This window comes from Lolium rigidum, chromosome 4 (genome assembly GCF_022539505.1).
Source record: "Lolium rigidum isolate FL_2022 chromosome 4, APGP_CSIRO_Lrig_0.1, whole genome shotgun sequence".
NCBI lineage: Eukaryota > Viridiplantae > Streptophyta > Magnoliopsida > Poales > Poaceae > Lolium > Lolium rigidum.
This window is the reverse complement of record NC_061511.1, coordinates 11844833-11863975: the sequence shown is the minus strand read 5'-3', so window position 1 is coordinate 11863975 and position 19143 is coordinate 11844833.

The following is a 19143-nucleotide window of genomic DNA, read 5'->3' as shown; positions in this document are numbered from 1 at the left end:
CATTAGGGGGTTTGGGGAGCCGGGGAGGCGCGGACAGCTCAAATCCTATCTTAGACAGCATCGGGTCGACATTGTTGCGCTCCAAGAAACGATTAAGGCAGACTTTTCCGCTGCCGAGCTTCGTAGCTTGGAGTTTGGGGGCTAGTTCGGGTGGAGCTGGGTCCCCGCTCAGGGGCATTCCGGGGGCATGCTCTTGGGCTTTCGGGACGATTGCTTTGAGGTCGGACAATGGCAGAAGGGGAATTTCTACATTAGTGCCTCGATCTACCAACGGAGCAACAAACTCAAGTGGTGTTTCTTCTTGGTCTACGGACCGGCTGATCACCGTCGTTCTGATGAGTTCTTGGGGGAACTCACCCAGGCCGTAGCGGCGGCCCCTTACCCGGTTGTGGTTGGGGGTGACTTCAACCTGATCCGCGCAGCAAGCGACAAGAGTAACGCCAATATCTCTTGGTCCAGGGTAAGAAGGTTCAATGAGGCTATCGCTACTATGGCTCTCCGCGAGGTGGAACGGGCAGGGGCCCGCTTCACTTGGACGAACAAACGCCTCCGCCCAACTCAGTGTGTACTAGATCGGGTTCTAGTCTCGCCGATTTGGGAGGCGGCGTTTCCGCTTTGCTCTCTCACAACGATCACAAGGGTGGGATCTGATCACTCACCTCTTCTGTTGAGCAGCGGCGAAGATGCACCTATCTGCCAGTCGAGGTTCTTTTTCCAGACTTGGTGGCTGGGGGTGCCGGGGTTTGGGGACCTACTTCGGGAGAAACTCCGCTGTTTCATCTTTGACCACGGGCCGCACCGCTGCTCGGTAGAAACGTGGCAATATGTCTCGCGGAACTCCAGGCAATTCCTCAAAGGGTGGGGGGCCAACTTGGGTAAAGAGAAGAGGGTCTTCCGTACCAACCTTTTGCGCCAGGTGGAAGAATTAGATCGGGTGGCTGATGCCAACGGTTTGGATGAGGAGGGATGGGGCCTCCGCTACTTCCTTGAGGACCAACTCGTGGCACTGGACCGGGTGGACGAGGAGTACTGGCGCCAACGGAGTAGGACGCAGTGGATCTTGAAAGGGGACTCTTGCACCGCTTTCTTCCACGCGATTGCGAATGGGCGCAAGCGCAAGTGTTCTATTCCCAGGCTCATCACCGACGTGGGCGAGGTGGAGGAGCAGCGTGCCCTCATGGAACACATTTACCAGTTCTACCAAGGCTTGATGGGGGCCAAAGGGGAAGAACGGGTCTTTGCCCTAGGCACCGATCTTTTGGGAGAAGATCAGAAGATTTCGGATGAGGAAAATTGGGGTGTTGAGGTCGCATTCACCGCTGAGGAGCTCGACGAGGTCCTGGCTAGTATGAAGCCGGACTCTGCGCCGGGACCGGACGGGCTTCCGGTGCTGTTCTTCAAGCGATTCTGGGGAATCCTGCGAGAACCAATTCTTCAGATGTTGAATGACTTCGCCCTAGGGAGGGTCGACATCGCCCGGCTTAACTTTGGGATTATTTCCCTAATTCCCAAGGTTAAAGGGGCGGAGCGGATCACGCAGTTTAGGCCTATCGCTTTGATCAACGTCATTTTCAAATTTGTGGCCAAAGCGTACGCGATTAGATTAGCACCGCTAGCTCATAGGACGGTGGACCGGAGCCAATCTGCTTTCATCAAAGGGAGATGTCTGCATGAGGGTGCCCTGGCTCTCTGATGGCGTGTATTTCACACGTTCGTTGGGCAACCCCAAGAGGAAGGTATGATGCGCACAGCAGCAAGTTTTCCCTCAGAAAGAAACCAAGGTTTATCGAACCAGGAGGAGCCAAGAAGCACGTTGAAGGTTGATGGCGGCGGGATGTAGTGCGGCGCAACACCGGGGATTCCGGCGCCAACGTGGAACCTGCACAACACAACCAAACTACTTTGCCCCAACGAAACGAGTGAGGTTGTCAATCTCACCGGCTTGCTGTAACAAAGGATTAACCGTATTGTGTGGAAGATGATTGTTTGCGAGAAAACGGTAGAACAAGTATTGCGGTAGATTGTATTTCGGTAAAGAGAATTGGACCGGGGTCCACGGTTCACTAGAGGTGTCTCTCCCATAAGACGAACAGCATGTTGGGTGAACAAATTACGGTTGGGCAATTGACAAATAAAGAGAGCATGACAATGCACATACATATCATGATGAGTATAGTGAGATTTAATTGGGCATTACGACAAAGTACATAGACCGCCATCCAAGCTGCATCTATGCCTAAAAAGTCCACCTTCGGGTTATCATCCGAACCCCCTCCGGTATTAAGTTGCAAGCAACGAGACAATTGCATTAAGTATGGTGCGTAATGTAATCAACAACTACATCCTTAGACATAGCATCAATGTTTTATCCCTAGTGGCAACGAGCACAACACAACCTTAGAACTTTACGTCATCTGTCCCAGGTGTCAATGCGGGCATGAACCCACTATCGAGCATAAGTACTCCCTCTTGGAGTTACAAGCATCTACTTGGCCAGAGCATCTACTAGTAACGGAGAGCATGCAAGATCATAAACAACACATAAGCATAACTTTGATAATCAACATAACAAGTATTCTCTATTCATCGGATCCCAACAAACGCAACATATAGAATTACATATAGATGATCTTGATCATGATAGGCAGCTCACAAGATCCGACAATGATAGCACAATGGGGAGAAGACAACCATCTAGCTACTGCTATGGACCCATAGTCCGGGGGTAGACTACTCACACATCACACCGGAGGCGACCATGGCGGCGTAGAGTCCTCCGGGAGATGAATCCCCTCTCCGGCGGGGTGCGGAGGCGATCTCCGGGATCCCCCGAGATGGGATCGGCGGCGACGGCGTCTCGGTAATGTTTTCCGTATCGTGGCTCTCGGTGCGGGGGTTTCGTCACGGAGGCTATTTGTAGGCGGAAGGGCAAGTCGAGAGGCGGCACGGGGGCCCACACCACGGGCCGGCGCGGCCAAGGGGGGCCGCGCCGCCCTAGGGTTTGGCCACCCCGTGGCCCCTCTTCGTCTCGTCTTCGGTCTTACGGAAGCTTCGTGAGAAAATAGGCCTCCGGGCTTTTATTTCGTCCAATTCCGAGAATATTTCTTTACTAGGATTTACGAAACCAAAAACAGCGAGAAAACGACAAGCGGCACTTCGGCATCTTGTTAATAGGTTAGTTCCGAGAAAATGCACGAATATGACATAAAGTGTGCATAAAACATGTAGATAACATCAATAATGTGGCATGGAACACAAGAAATTATCGATACGTTGGAGACGTATCGGCATCCCCAAGCTTAGTTACTGCTCGTCCCGAGCGGGTAAAACGATAACAAAGATAATTTACGGAGTGACATGCCATCATAAACTTGATCATACTATTTGTAAAGCATATGTAGAGAATGCAGCGATCAAAACAATGGTGATGACATGAGTAAACAAGTGAATCATAAAGCAAAGACTTTTCATGAATAGCACTTCAAGACAAGCATCAATAAGTCTTGCATAAGAGTTAACTCATAAAGCAATAATTCAAAGTAAAGGTATTGAAGCAACACAAAAGAAGATTAAGTTTCAGCGGTTGCTTTCAACTTGTAACATGTATATCTCATGGATATTGTCAACATAGAGTAATATAATAAGTGCAATAAGCGAATATGTAGGAATCAATGCACAGTTCACACAAGTGTTTGCTTCTTTGAGGTGGAGAGAAATAGGTGAACTGACTCAACATTGAAAGTAAAAGAATGGTCCTCATAGAGGAAAAGCATCGATTGCTATATTTGTGCTAGAGCTTTGATTTTGAAAACATGAAACAATTTTGTCAACGGTAGTAATAAAGCATATGCATCATGTAAATTATATCTTATAAGTTGCAAGCCTCATGCATAGTGTACTAATAGTGCTCGCACCTTGTCCTAATTAGCTTGGACTACCCGGATTATCACCGCAATACATATGCTTTAACCAAGTATCACAAAGGGGTACCTCTATGCCGCTCTGTACAAAGGTCTAAGGAGAAAGCTCGCATTTGGATTTCTCGCTTTTGATTATTCTCAACTTAGACATCCATACCGGGACAACATAGACAACGAGATAATGGACTCCTCTTTTAATGCTTTAAGCATTCAACAACAATTAATTCTTTTCTCATTAGAGATTTGAGGATGTTTGTCCAAAACTGAAACTTCCACCATGGAACATGGCTTTAGTTAGCGGCCCAATGTTCTTCTCTCACAATATGCATGCTCAAACCATTCAACTCGGTGTAGATCGCCCTTACTTCGAGACAAGACGAACATGCATAGCAACTCACATGAAATTCAACAATGAGTTGATGGCGTTCCCCGATAAACATGGTTATCGCACAACAAGCAACTTAATAAGAGATAAAGTGCATAATTACATATTCAATACCACAATAGTTTTTAAGCTATTTGTCCCATGAGCTATATATTGCAAAGGTGAATGATGGAATTTTAAAGGTAGCACTCAAGCAATTTACTTTGGAATGGCTGGAAAATACCATGTAGTAGGTAGGTATGGTGGACACAAATGGCATAGTGGTTGGCTCAAGTATTTTGGATGCATGAGAAGTATTCCCTCTCGATACAAGGTTTAGGCTAGCAAGGCTTGTTAGAAACAAACACAAGGATGAACCGGTGCAGCAAAACTCACATAAAAGACATATTGAAAACATTATAAAACTCTACACCGTCTTCCTTGTTGTTCAAACTCAATACTAGAAATTATCTAGACCTTAGAGAAACCAATTATGCAAACCAAATTTTAGCATGCTCTATGTATTTCTTCATTAATGGGTGCAAAGCATATGATGCAAGAGCTTAAACATGAGCACAACAATTGCCAAGTATCACATTACCCAAGACATTTATAGCAATTACTACATGTATCATTTTCCAATTCCAACCATATAACAATTTAACGAAGGAGAAACTTCGCCATGAATACTATGAGTAGAAACCAAGGACATATTTGTCCATATGCTACAGCGGAGTGTGTATCTCTCCCATAAAGTGAATGCTAGGATCCATTTTATTCAAACAAAACAAAAACAAAAACAAACCGACGCTCCAAGAAAAAGCACATAAGATGTGGCCGAATAAAAATGTAGTTTCGGGGGAGGAACCTGATAATTTGTTGATGAAGAAGGGGATGCCTTGGGCATCCCCAAGCTTAGACGCTTGAGTCTTCTTGATATATGCAGGGGTGAACCACCGGGTGCATCCCCAAGCTTAGAGCTTTCACTCTCCTTGATCATGTTGCATCATACTCCTCTCTTGATCCTTGAAAACTTCCTCCACACCAAACTCGAAACAACTCATTAGAGGGTTAGTGCACAATATAAATTGACATATTCAGAGGTGACACAATCATTCTTAACACTTCTGGACATTGCATAATGCTACTGGACATTAGTGGATCAAAGAAATTCATCCAACATAGCGAAAGAGGCAATGCGAAATAAAAGGCAGAATCTGTCAAAACAGAACAGTTCGTATTGACGAATTTTAAAATGGCACCAGACTTGCTCAAATGAAAATGCTCAAATTGAATGAAAGTTGCGTACATATCTGAGGATCATGCACGTAAATTGGCATAATTTTCTGAGCTTCCTGCAGGGCAGTGGGCTCAGATTCGTGACAGCAAAGAAATCTGGAACTGCGCAGTAATCCAAATCTAGTACTTACTTTTCTATCAACGGCTTAACTTGGCACAACAAAACTCAAAACTAAGATAAGGAGAGGTTGCTACAGTAGTAAACAACTTCCAAGACACAAAATAAAAACAAAGTACTGTAGGTAAAAACATGGGTTGTCTCCCATAAGCGCTTTTCTTTAACGCCTTTCAGCTAGGCGCAGAAAGTGTGTATCAAGTAACATCGAGAGATGAAGCATCAACATCATAATTTGTTCTAATAATAGAATCATAAGGTACCTTCATTCTCTTTCTAGGGAAGTGTTCCATACCTTTCTTGAGAGGAAATTGATATTTTATATTTCCTTCCCTCATATCAATAATAGCACCAACGAGTTCGAAGAAAAGGTCTTCCCAATATAATTGGACAAGATGCATTGCATTCAATATCCAAGACAACAAAATCAACGGGAACAAGGTTATTGTTAACGGTAATGCGAACATTATCAACTTTACCCAAAGGTTTCTTTGTAGAATGATCAGCAAGATTAACATCCAAATAACAATTTTTCAGCGGTGGCAAGTCAAGCATATTATAAATTTTCTTCGGCATAACAGAAATACTTGCACCAAGATCACATAAAGCATTACAATCAAAATCTTTAACCTTCATCTTAATGATGGGCTCCCAACCATCTTCTAGCTTTTTAGGAATAGAGGCTTCGCGCTCTAGTTTCTCTTCTCTAGCTTTTATGAGAGCATTTGTAATATGATGCGTGAAAGCCAAATTTATAGCACTAGCATTAGGACTTTTAGCAAGTTTTTGCAAGAACTTTATAACTTCAGAGATGTGGCAATCATCAAAATTCAAACCATTATAATCTAAAGCAATGGGATCATCATCCCCAATGTTGGAAAAAATTTCAGCGGCTTTATCACGGGCAATTTCAGCGGTTTTAGCGGTTTCGAGCGAGTTTTCGCACTTTGCATTAGAAGTGGAAACATTGCTAACACCAATTCTTTTATTAGTATGAGTAGGAGGTGCAGCAACATGTGTAGCATTAGCATTACTAGTGGTGGTAATAGTCCAAACTTTAGCTATATTCTTCTCTTTAGCTAGTTTTTCATTTTCTTCTCTATCCCACCTAGCACGCAGTTCAGCCATTAATCTTATATTCTCATTAATTCTAACTTGAATGGCATTTGCTGTAGTAGCAATCTTATTATGATGATTCTCATTAGGCAAAACTTTTGATTTCAAAAGATCAACATCGACGACAAGACTATCGACTTTAGAAGCAAGTATATCAATTTTCCCAAGCTTTTCTTCAACAGATTTGTTAAAAGCGGTTTGTGTACCAATAAATTCTTTAAGCATGGCTTCAAGTCCAGGGGTGAGTTCCTATTATTGTTGTAAGAATTTCCATAAGAATTACCATAGCCGTTGCCATTATTATAAGGATATGGCCTATAGTTGTTACTAGAATTGTTCAGGTAAGCATTGTTGTTGAAATTATTATTTTTAATGAAGTTTACATCAACATGTTCTTCTTGTGCAACCAATGAAGCTAACGGAACATTATTAGGATCAATATTAGTCCTATCATTCACAAGCATAGACATAATAACATCAATCTTATCACTCAAGGAAGAGGTTTCTTCGACGGAATTTACCTTCTTACCTTGTGGAGCTCTTTCCAGTGTGCCATTCAGAGTAGTTGATCATCATATTATCAAGAAGCTTTGTTGCTTCACCAAGAGTGATGGACATAAAGGTACCTCCAGCAGCTGAATCCAATAAATTCCGTGAAGAAAAATTTAGTCCTGCATAGAAGGTTTGGATGATCATCCAAGTAGTCGATCCATGGGTTGGGCAATTTTTAACCAGAGATTTCATTCTTTCCCAAGCTTGAGCAACATGTTCAGTATCTAATTGTTTAAAATTCATTATGCTACTCCTCAAAGATATAATTTTAGCGAGGGGATAATATCTACCAATAAAAGCATCATTGCATTTAGTCCATGAATCAATACTATTCTTAGGCGAGAGATAGCAACCAATCTTTAGCTCTTCCTCTTAATGAGAAAGGGAACAATTTTAGTTTAATAATATCACCATCTACATCTTTATATTTTTGCATTTCGCATAGTTCAACAAAATTATTAAGATGGGCAGCAGCATCATCGGAACTAATTCCGGAAAATTGATCTTTCATGACAAGATTCGAGTAAAGCGAGTTTAATTTCAAAGAATTCTGCTGTAGTAGCGAGGTGGAGCAATAGGTGTGCATAAGAAATCATTATTATTTGTGGTTGTGAAGTCACACAACTTAGTATTTTCAGCGTTGGCCATTTTAGCAACAGTAAATAAAGCAAACTAGATAAAGTAAATGCAAGTAAACTAATTTTTTTGTGTTTTCGATATAGCAAACAAGATAGCAAATAAAGTAAATCTAGCAACTAATTTTTTTGTATTTTGATTTAGTGCAGCAAACAAAGTAGTAAATAAAATAAAGCAAGACAAAAACAAAGTAAAGAGATTGAGAAGTGGAGACTCCCCTTGCGGCGTGTCTTGATCTCCCCGGCAACGGCGCCGAGAAAAAGAGCTTGATGGCGTGTATTTCACACGTTCGTTGGGCAACCCCAAGAGGAAGGTATGATGCGCACAGCAGCAAGTTTTCCCTCGAGAAAGAAACCAAGGTTTATCGAACCGGGAGGAGCCAAGAAGCACGTTGAAGGTTGATGGCGGCGGGATGTAGTGCGGCGCAACACCGGGGATTCCGGCGCCAACGTGGAACCTGCACAACACAACCAAACTACTTTGCCCCAACGAAACAGTGAGGTTGTCAATCTCACCGGCTTGCTGTAACAAAGGATTAACCGTATTGTGTGGAAGATGATTGTTTGCGAGAAAACGATAGAACAAGTATTGCGATAGATTGTATTTCGAGTAAAGAGAATTGGACCGGGGTCCACAGTTCACTAGAGGTGTCTCTCCCATAAGACGAACAGCATGTTGGGTGAACAAATTACGGTTGGGCAATTGACAAATAAAGAGAGCATGACAATGCACATACATATCATGATGAGTATAGTGAGATTTAATTGGGCATTACGACAAAGTACATAGACCGCCATCCAAGTCGCATCTATGCCTAAAAAGTCCACCTTCGAGGTTATCATCCGAACCCCCTCCGGTATTAAGTTGCAAGCAACGAGACAATTGCATTAAGTATGGTGCGTAATGTAATCAACAACTACATCCTTAGACATAGCATCAATGTTTTATCCCTAGTGGCAACAGCACAACACAACCTTAGAACTTTCATCACTTGTCCCGGGTGTCAATGCGAGGCATGAACCCACTATCGAGCATAAGTACTCCCTCTTGGAGTTACAAGCATCTACTTGGCCGGAGCATCTACTAGTAACGGAGAGCATGCAAGATCATAAACAACACATAAGCATAACTTTGATAATCAACATAACAAGTATTCTCTATTCATCGGATCCCAACAAACGCAACATATAGAATTACATATAGATGATCTTGATCATGATAGGCAGCTCACAAGATCCGACAATGATAGCACAATGGGGAGAAGACAACCATCTAGCTACTGCTATGGACCCATAGTCCAGGGGTAGACTACTCACACATCACACCGGAGGCGACCATGGCGGCGTAGAGTCCTCCGGGAGATGAATCCCCTCTCCGGCAGGGTGCCGGAGGCGATCTCCGGGATCCCCGAGATGGGATCGGCGGCGACGGCGTCTCGGTAATGTTTTCCGTATCGTGGCTCTCGGTGCTGGGGGTTTCGTCACGGAGGCTATTTGTAGGCGGAAGGGCAAGTCGAGAGGCGGCACGGGGGCCCACACCACGGGCCGGCGCGGCCAAGGGGGGGCCGCGCCGCCCTAGGGTTTGGCCACCCCGTGGCCCCTCTTCGTCTCGTCTTCGGTCTTCGGAAGCTTCGTGAGAAAATAGGCCTCCGGGCTTTTATTTCGTCCAATTCGAGAATATTTCTTTACTAGGATTTCTGAAACCAAAAACAGCGAGAAAACGGCAAGCGGCACTTCGGCATCTTGTTAATAGGTTAGTTCCAGAAAATGCACGAATATGACATAAAGTGTGCATAAAACATGTAGATAACATCAATAATGTGGCATGGAACACAAGAAATTATCGATACGTTGGAGACGTATCACTCTCCACGAGATTGCACATGAACTCAGAGTGGGAAAGCAAGAGGGCTTGCTTCTCAAGTTGGACTTCGAGAAGGCCTATGACAGGGTCAGTTGGGACTTCCTGCAGGAGATTCTCCTACGAAAGGGCTTCTCGGCACGGGTGGTGCACCGCCTTATGCAATTGGTCAAGGGGGGCCAAACGGCGATTAATGTGAACGGGGAAATTGGGCCATACTTCCGGAATGCGAGGGGCGTCCGTCAGGGGGACCCACTCTCCCCGATCTTGTTCGATTTCATTGTGGACGAGCTAGCGGCCATCCTGGCTAAAGCTAACCTGGCGGGGCATATTGAGGGAGTGGTCCCGCACCTCATCCCTGGGGGGGTGACACACCTGCAATACGCTGATGATACTTTGGTTCTGATCAGGCCAACAGGCGCAGGGATTGCGAACCTTAAGGTTATCCTGCTGTGCTTCGAAAATATGTCAGGGCTGAAGATCAACTTTGATAAGAGTGAAGTAGTGGTGACCGGGGTCCCGCTGGAACTTCAACACCAGGTGGCCCACATGCTCAACTGCAAGCGGGGTGAATTCCCCATCAAATATTTGGGCCTACCTATTAGTGATAAGGCGCTAAGGGTAGCGGACTGGAACTTCCTGCCTGAAAAGATTGGGCACAGGGTGGACCCATGGCAGGGGCTTTTCTTGGCTTCGGCAGGTAGGTTGGAATTGACCAACTCGTGCCTGTCCAGCCTCCCGCAGTTTGCCATGAGCCTTTACATGCTATTCGAGAGCACCCATAAGGCCATGGACAAACTGAGGGCTCGCTTCTTTTGGGAAGGAGTGGGCAACAAACGCAAGTACCACATGGTAGATTGGGCTACGGTGTGTAAACCGAAAGCATTTGGAGGATTGGGAATCCTCAATACCAAACTCATGAACATCGCTCTGATGCTCAAGTGGATTTGGAAACTTTACCAAGACGCGGACGGTCTATGGGCGGACATAATCCGTGCTAAGTATCTTCGTGGGAGGGACCTCTTCGACGATACGGTCCCCACCAGAGGCTCCGAATTTTGGAACTCCATCCAGAAGATTAAGTGGTACTTCAAACTGGGAGCCAAACACGTGGCGCGCAATGGGAGACGCACCAGGTTCTGGCTGGACTGGTGGACGGGGAGGGGCCCCTTTATGGCTAGGTTCCCGCATCTGTTCAGCTGCTGCACGGACCCGTTCATTTCGGTGTTTGATGCTAAACCACCGGAGGGGCGCCCTGGGGAATGGGGTATCGAGTTTCGGCGGCAATTTGGGATGGTTGAAACGGTTGAATGGGACAACCTCCGGCGGGAGGCCATGGGTTGGCATCTGGGCCTAGAGGAGGACAAGGTGTCTTGGTCCCTTGACGCTTCGGGGACCTACACCACCAGCTCGGCTTATCTTGCACTGACGCAGGGAGCGACGGTCACTTGTTTTAAAGATGCTTGGCGCACCAGGGTTCCCCCGAAGATTCGCGTGTTCCTTTGGCAACTAATCCGTGGAAGGCTGCCTTCGGCTGAACAAGTTGCCAAGCGCCACGGACCCTCGGATGGGAGGTGCGCTCTTTGTCAGGAGATTGAAGACTGTAATCACATCTTCTTCTCTTGCCCCATCGCCAAGCTCATGTGGGTGGGAGTTAGGGAACTCCTCCACTGCGACTGGAACCCCACGGGACCGGGGGAGTTCATTGCAATCGCCCAGGGCCTATACGGCCCCCTTCGTAGGCTAGTTTGGTTCACGTTCTCGGCTATGTGCTGGACTCTGTGGAACATGCGCAACAAACTAATCTTTGAAGGCAAGATGATTGGGAACCCTGCTGATGTTTTCTATCACATGCTCATTCATATGCAGTCCTGGAGGGTTCTGGTCAGACAGAAGGACCGGGCGATGCTGGACGCGGCGGTGGACGACGTCAGGAGACTCTACGCGCGACTGCGGGCTGAGTAGCGGAGGACTCGCGCGGAGACTCGACCAAGGACTTGCTTCAGCTTATATCTAGTTTGGTTGAGCCCCCTGTGTAGCTCCATTTGGCTTTGTATCCGGCGTGTAGTGTGTTTCCTGGACCTGGGAGGGTCGTACTTGTGACGCCTTGGGCGTGTTATGTGTGCGTGGACTGTAATTCTTGATTCTACATGTACCGTTGCCTGGAGGGCTTTATTTATAAAGCCGGGCCGTGAGGCCTTCTGTTTAAAAACAATCAGCGGGCGCTCCCTGTCTCGCCGCCGTCCATCGTCCGGCTCACCCAGCCCCGGTTGCTCTGGTCTCCATGGGTTCGGGCCTGGAGGTAGGGATGGCAATGCGTACCTCAGGTAAAAACTCAATAGGAGCACGGATAGGAGACAAAATATTACCCATGAATTTATAAATGAAAATAATAGCATACCCATTGTGTAGGGTGGATACGGTATGGATCATAGAACTCATAACTGTATATCCATCAAAATTTAACAATTGACAGTTGTAATATTCTAAACTACTTATTTTTTTTCTAATTATACCTTCATGTAACTAGGCCGAACCTCACGGTTTGTAATCTCACAATCGTTGGTAATTAGTGAAGATTAGATCCTTATTTAGGATCGCTTCACTTCTTGTCATATATTTTTTTTATCGATTTGATGTATTGTTTTTATCCGCGGGTACCCATTTACCCTTCCGTGTGATGGGTATGAAAAAACTTGTACCCATTAACAGGTATGGGTACGGATGACGGGTAAGATTGAAGATGATGAGTACGGTATGGAAAGGCTCCACCTGTACCCATACCCTGCGGGTGCCATCTCTACCTAGAAGACACGGAAAAGGAGAGTAAAAAAAGAAATGGTGTGGACGCCACATTGGCGAAACCTGCTAATATGGAACCGTACCGAACCCTGGCCTCTGGCCTCTTTGATCTGCAAAGATTCTTTAAAAGACAGAAAAAAAAACAGAATTGCAGTGTCATGTTTATTCGGATTTCGTATGCATGAAAGTTTGTAAGGAATAAAGGATTCTCGGAAATGAGGCTTGAGTAGATGTTTCCATCAGAATCCATTGAATCAAATAGACACTTATATTGGGGAAATCCAAATGTTTTCAAAATGTTCAAAAATTTCTGAAAAAAATATTAGGATGTAAAGCTAGATATTCTATGGTTGCACACTGAGTTTTGCGGATTTTATTTTTATTTTTTCTAGCTTGTGTAAAAAAGATAATTTTGAGTGCTCCGAAATAGCTTCTTCATCAGACATGTTTTTTTCTTTTTTACATAGACCAAAAAAAATTCTTATCCCGCAAAAAATTGTGTGCAAACAATAGAATATCCGGATATATTTGTTTAAAATAAAAATTTCATAATGGATGCATCTACATCTATGAACCAAAACATCACGTTTCTTATACTGAAGTTTTCTTTTGGTTAAAAAGAAAGGATTAAAAACGCTTCATCGGATCCATATCTAGCAAGACCACAATGTCTTGTAAAAAAATTCACGAGCTAAAATGGTGCCAATAGCGAGACATAGGGGGCATGTCAAAATCGGTGTTGCTCGTGTGTGTGGGTTGATATGAGGGAGGCTAGAGAGAGCTGTGAGAGGGCCAAATTATCGTCGTGGTGAACAGACAAATACCATAGGATAGATTAAGTTAGGGCCGAATGTGCGTAAGAGGATCCGAAGGAGGGTAAGATGAAGGTGAAAAACACACAGCTCGTATTAGATTTCTGGATCAACAAGAACATAGCAAGAACTTGGCCGAAGGCTAGAGGTAGACGATGTACGGCTTACTAGCCAGAGCCCTCTATTCCTAACTGATCGATCCCTCCGCACAGGGGAGCCCCTCCTCTCCTTATATAGTGGAGAGGAGGCTTACAAGGGAAGGAACCCTAGGGTATCTTTGATTAGCTAAGCTACTTTAGAAAGCTTCTTTGGCTCTAGGAGTGACGCCCTCTTATGCATCCTTGGTCTGGTGACCTTGCTTGGTCGACCTTTGGCATCTTTTTCGTCATCTTTCTGCTTTGGCTTCAGGGTTTCGTTTAAAGCTGAACTGCTTAGCTCCTCTATGTCCTTCGGCCTCAGAGGAAATTTTTGACTAGGGAGCCGACATGTTGCTGTTGAGGCTATACCGGATCCCAGTTAATATAACTAGAACAAACCGGATTCTTCTCTCTATCCTCAGAGCTTGGTTCCTTCGGACGTTCTTCCGGCTTAGATATCACCGGTTGCCCTTACTCCGGCATATGCCGGATCGTATCATCAAACACCATTAAATCGAACTTTTGTAATCTGGATTACCTCTTAATCCGGTTTACTAGTATCTTAACATGGCTAATTTGCCAAATCTTGACCTAGCGGGGTCATCCCCCCGACATTAGTACCCAGAGCTGGCGTGGCCCGGCTGAACCATCCGACAGGCCGCACCAGGTTCTTTCTTACTGTGTACCGGATTAATCCTTACGGTTTCAATTTAAACCATCAAACTGGGCCTAACATTTTAAACCGGAATCATCGAATCTCGTCCGGATGTTATCCGGCAGTTCCTTCGCCTCTATGCCTCCTCAGCGAAGTCGGGAATTTCTTGAAACTTGTGCCTGTCAGAGACATGCGCACTGTCTGACGCTGCTGTGGTCAGCGTGGGTCAAATCCCTCGCCTCCCGAGCGCACTTATTAAGCCACAGGAGAACCGTGTGACCTTCCGTGTGCCTTCCCATATAGCACGTGTATTCGAATGCCACATGGAAAACGGGCCGACGAAACAACGTGGGCCGAATGGTTTTCGGCCACGATCCATTTTTCCCTATTTAAGGGCGCGGCGGTTCACTCCCACTTCATCTTCTTCATCTCCTCTTCGCCGCCCCACTTCTCACTGTGCGCAGCCTTGAGCACCTTCTCGCCGCCGTTCTTCCTCGCTCTTCGTCCTCTCCAGCGTCCATCGCGCCGCCACCGAGGGAATCTTCCGCCGCCCGTCCGCGGTTAGTGGGACTCGCTTTCTAGCCTCTTTTTCTCTTTGCATTCATAGTGTTCATCTTCGCGCCCATTACATCTTGAACCGTTTCTTATGTAGTTCCTTTTCCTTTTTTCTCTGTCTCTAGATATTCTCAAACGCATAGGCTTCGAGGAAACTAGTTTGTAGTCTATACCGGTACAACTATATCTCTCGATGGCTTCGGAAGAAGAGTTCGAAGCTTCCGGTGAGCCCGTAGTTAATGGGGATCATGAAGATACCGGAGAGCAGGAAGCTGCCGGAGACCAGGAAGGAACCAGAGAGCAGGGTGCTGGCCCTAGCTCCACGGATTACTCTCGAGGCCGGTGGATAGGCTCGGATGTTTCCGAAGTCGAAATACAATGGCTATACCGGTCGAGACGCATTCTGGAAAGTGTTACATGCCAGATTCCTGGCGATGAAAGGGAGCCAGTAGTGGAGCCGGGGCAAGTGGTGGTGTTCACTACACACGTCGTGCGAGGATTAGGCCTCCCGGCGTCCGATTTCTTCCTGCATTTTCTTAACTTTTATCAACTCCAGCCGCACCATCTCCCCGGCAACGCCATTTTCTATCTATCTTCTTTTGTATATTTCATTGGAGCATACGTTGGTCTCTGTCCCTCCATCCAGGCATGGGCACGCTTGTACAACCTCCAGATTAATTCTTTTCAGGATCCGGAGGTGCCGCTTCCTAAACCGGTGGTGCAATGTGGCGCTTCCATAGTTAGTCCCCGCCAGAAGAGCCTATTTTTGAAGCTCGCCGGCTTAGAATCCTACCGGAAATGGCAGAAGACATTCTTCTATGTCAAAAATGCCGGACCCACCGACTTCATCAACCTCCCGGACTATGTTCCTGGACCTCCTTCCAGAGCCAATTGGCTCTATAATCCGAAACAGACCCATGTCGAGACAAACCGGTTTATCCGGTTAATTGAGGTGCTCTGGAGACACGATGAGATCATGGCGGATGACATAGTGCACAGTTTTATTATGCATCGGGTTCTGCCTCTTCAACGCCATGCTCATAAGATTTTCCAGATGAGTGGGCGCTTGGACCCCACCCGGATCTCCACCTTCAAATTATCTAAAGCGGATGAGGTCGCCAAGGCCAAGCTTATCTCAAAAACCAAAATGTCGGTTGACTGGAAGTGGGGCTTGAAACCTCATTCTCGCAAGGATCCGCTGCCCCCAACAGTAAGATCTTGGGAACTCCGGAATATACTTTCCGGAATACCGGTACACATTTTTTGTAACGGATTAACCTGTTTTTGCAGAACTTTAAACGCCAAGCATGCGAGGAGCCTGGGGAGTTTACAGCGAACCGCACCGAGGAGGACGAGGAGGATCCAGATTCCATCCAGAACACTCCAGTTCACGAGACGGACGCCACCCATACATCGGGCTCCGGTAAGCCCTCAGCCCTCTCTTCGTCAAGAGCTCGGGCCGATGATACCGGCATCGATGAAGAAGATTGTGTTATCTTGGAGGTACATAACCCCACTCCTATCTCCTACGCGTTTCCCGTGATGCATGTTTCAGCTGATACGGACCGCCAAGTGGTGGAGAATGTGGTACCGCTTGCCGCAAGGAAGAATACGACACCGCGGGCCTCTCGCGCCCGGAAGACCCCTGCTTCTGACTCCAGTGCAGCGCCGACTGCCAAACGCCGGAAGGTTCCAGGAACAGGCACATCGCGTGAGAAGAGAAGGTCCAAGGCGATCCCAACTTCGACTGGGTGAGTTTTGACAATTGTCAATATTCCGGTCTAACCTTCGCTTTCAGTTTCTTTTGCAACTAACATCTTTTTTTCTTCCTGCTCAGGGCCCCGCTTGAGCTTAGCCGGAGCGCCTCTGGCATGACCCGGAATCCTCCCAAAAGTACTGACAAATCTCTCGAAGACGATGAAGAAGAAACATATGCTCCTCTCCTTGTACCAAGTCCTTCTAAAGAAAAGCAGCGCACCTCTCGCGCAAGCCCGGCCAGTTCTGAGACCGGCAAGACTCATTCCCCCTTGGGGGAACAAAATAGAAGTGAGGGGAACACGGCCCCGAGAACTGAAGATCACCGTGATGAGGGGGACTTTACCTCACCTCTCGAGCGAGAAGAAGATTCCGGCGCCGGCCAAATGGGGGCCGGTTCCGATCATACCGCGCGGTCGAAACCCTTTGTGGTTCCGCCCGTCGCCGACAAAAGTTCTGGCGCACCTCCAGCTTCTCCCGTGAAGGATTCATCCTCTGCACCGCCGGAAGGTCCCACGCCGGCCAGTTCCCCTATTGTTTCTTCGGCCAAGTCTCCCGCCATGGGTCCTCCTGCTCCCCCTCCGGTACCTTCCAAGAATAAGCCTACAACGGGAGCTGCTGGTGCCAAGAAGTTATCCTCCTGGAAAGCCCCTGAAATTACCTCGGAGCAGCTCTCTGGCGCGCTCTCGGCCACCATGGCTCTGCCATCCGGTTCCCGGGCTCTTACGCTACATACCAGCCGAGCTGCAGCCTCCATTGGTGATAAAGTATCTGCGCAGCTTGGCTAGATCATTGAGCTAAACCGAGATGATAAGAACTTGGGCTCCGTCCAGAGGTACGCTGACGAATGGAACATCTCATATATCACTGAAGCGACCTCCAGTTTAGGGAAGGACGGGCAGCCCCTGGCGGATCCTCGCGGACCTCGGAATACTATTTAGCACATGACCTGGCTCAAACGGTGTATGCGCGACTTCGACGCTGCTTGGTACGATGTGGACAAGAATGTATCCGTAAGTCCTTTTTTCTGGACCGAACTTCAGCATTATTCCGATTTGCTTTCAACTGAAGTAACATGCATATATGCTCATAGTCCCCGAGTTTCGGGTTAAGTATGCAATACTTAGCGTGAAACTGCTCAAAAAACTGGTATGCATAGTCCCCAAGTTCGGGTTAAGTATGCAATACATAGCGTGAAACTGCTCAAAAAACCGGTATGCATTATTCTCTCGCTTAATCTGTGCAGGGCGTGTTAGAATCGCGCAAAAAGCTGTTCGAGGAGCTGCTATGGGAATACCATGGGCTTTTCGATGCGCACGCAACACTCCAAGCCACGCATAGCCAATGCCATTGTCTGTCTTTTACTTGTGTCTCTCTCCACTGACCGGCTTCTTTTGTGCCGGTTTTGCCATTAGTCACATCTCTCAACCGGTTTCTCTTTTGTGTAGCCGCGCTACCGGATTCTTCCCAGCTAGACGAGCCTGTTAGCCGCATCGCAGCCCTCCAAGGTTCGTTCTGTTGTGCTTTATATTTGCACTTCTTATTTTTTATCTTGCTAAACTCTGTTATTCCGGTTTTTAGGCGAAAAGGAAAGCCTCTCCGTCTAGCACCAATCTGAACTGAAGGCCCAGAAGGACCAAATCGGCCAGCTCAAGGAAGAATTGATCCAGCTCCGGTTGCGTTATGAAACCGAGCTGAAAGAGGCCGTCAAGGCCAGAAAAGCTGAGGTGGAGGCCACTAAAACCGCGCTCACTGAGCTGCATGAGCAGGAGGTCAGAGAAGTTCAGGACCGGATGCTCAAGGACCTCAAAGCTGAAGAAGAGCTGCGCAGGCTAGAGAAGCAGCGGAATGATCAACCGGAGTTGGTGCGGATCTCCCAGGATAAGATCATCAAGGACTTAGATGAAAAAATCCGGAGTAAGTGTTTCTTCTCTTTTTTGTAATTCCTCCTATTTTACCGGTTTGTTCTTATGCCGATTTTTCTCGTTCTTTTCCGCAGTCACTTTCCCGGAATCTCAGGCGCGTGCTGAGGCAGTCGTTGCTAAGACCCGGGTTGAGGATCCAGCCTCTGATGCCACCCCCTGGACCACAGCAAAATACATTACTGCCCTCTCCGCGCACATGACCTACATGGCCAAGCTTGGTAAGCTTCCGGACGCGGCTATCTGTGCCTTCAAGTGTCTCTGGCCTGGTGAAACAGTGCCAAACCGCGTTGATGTTATCGCTGCCCGGCTTATGGAGTTCGGTAACCAGTTGAATGAGTGGCGGCGCTCTACTGCATGCTCTAGTGCCGACGCAGCTTTGCGGTTTGTTTGCTCCTGGTATGAAGGTTTGGACCTGGACACCCTGAACACGATGCGCGGCGACGCTCCCACTGACACCAATCCGGTCCTGACCGCCAAGCGCTGTGAGCGAGCTTATCAAGTGTCCCATTATGCTCCTACCAGCACTTTCATACCGAAGCCTGCGGATCTTGAAGATGAACTCAACGACGTCGAGGAGGCCGAAGAAGGCGCGGGGAAGATGAAGCTGCTAACGCAGAAACGACTGCCTCTAGCCAGGCTC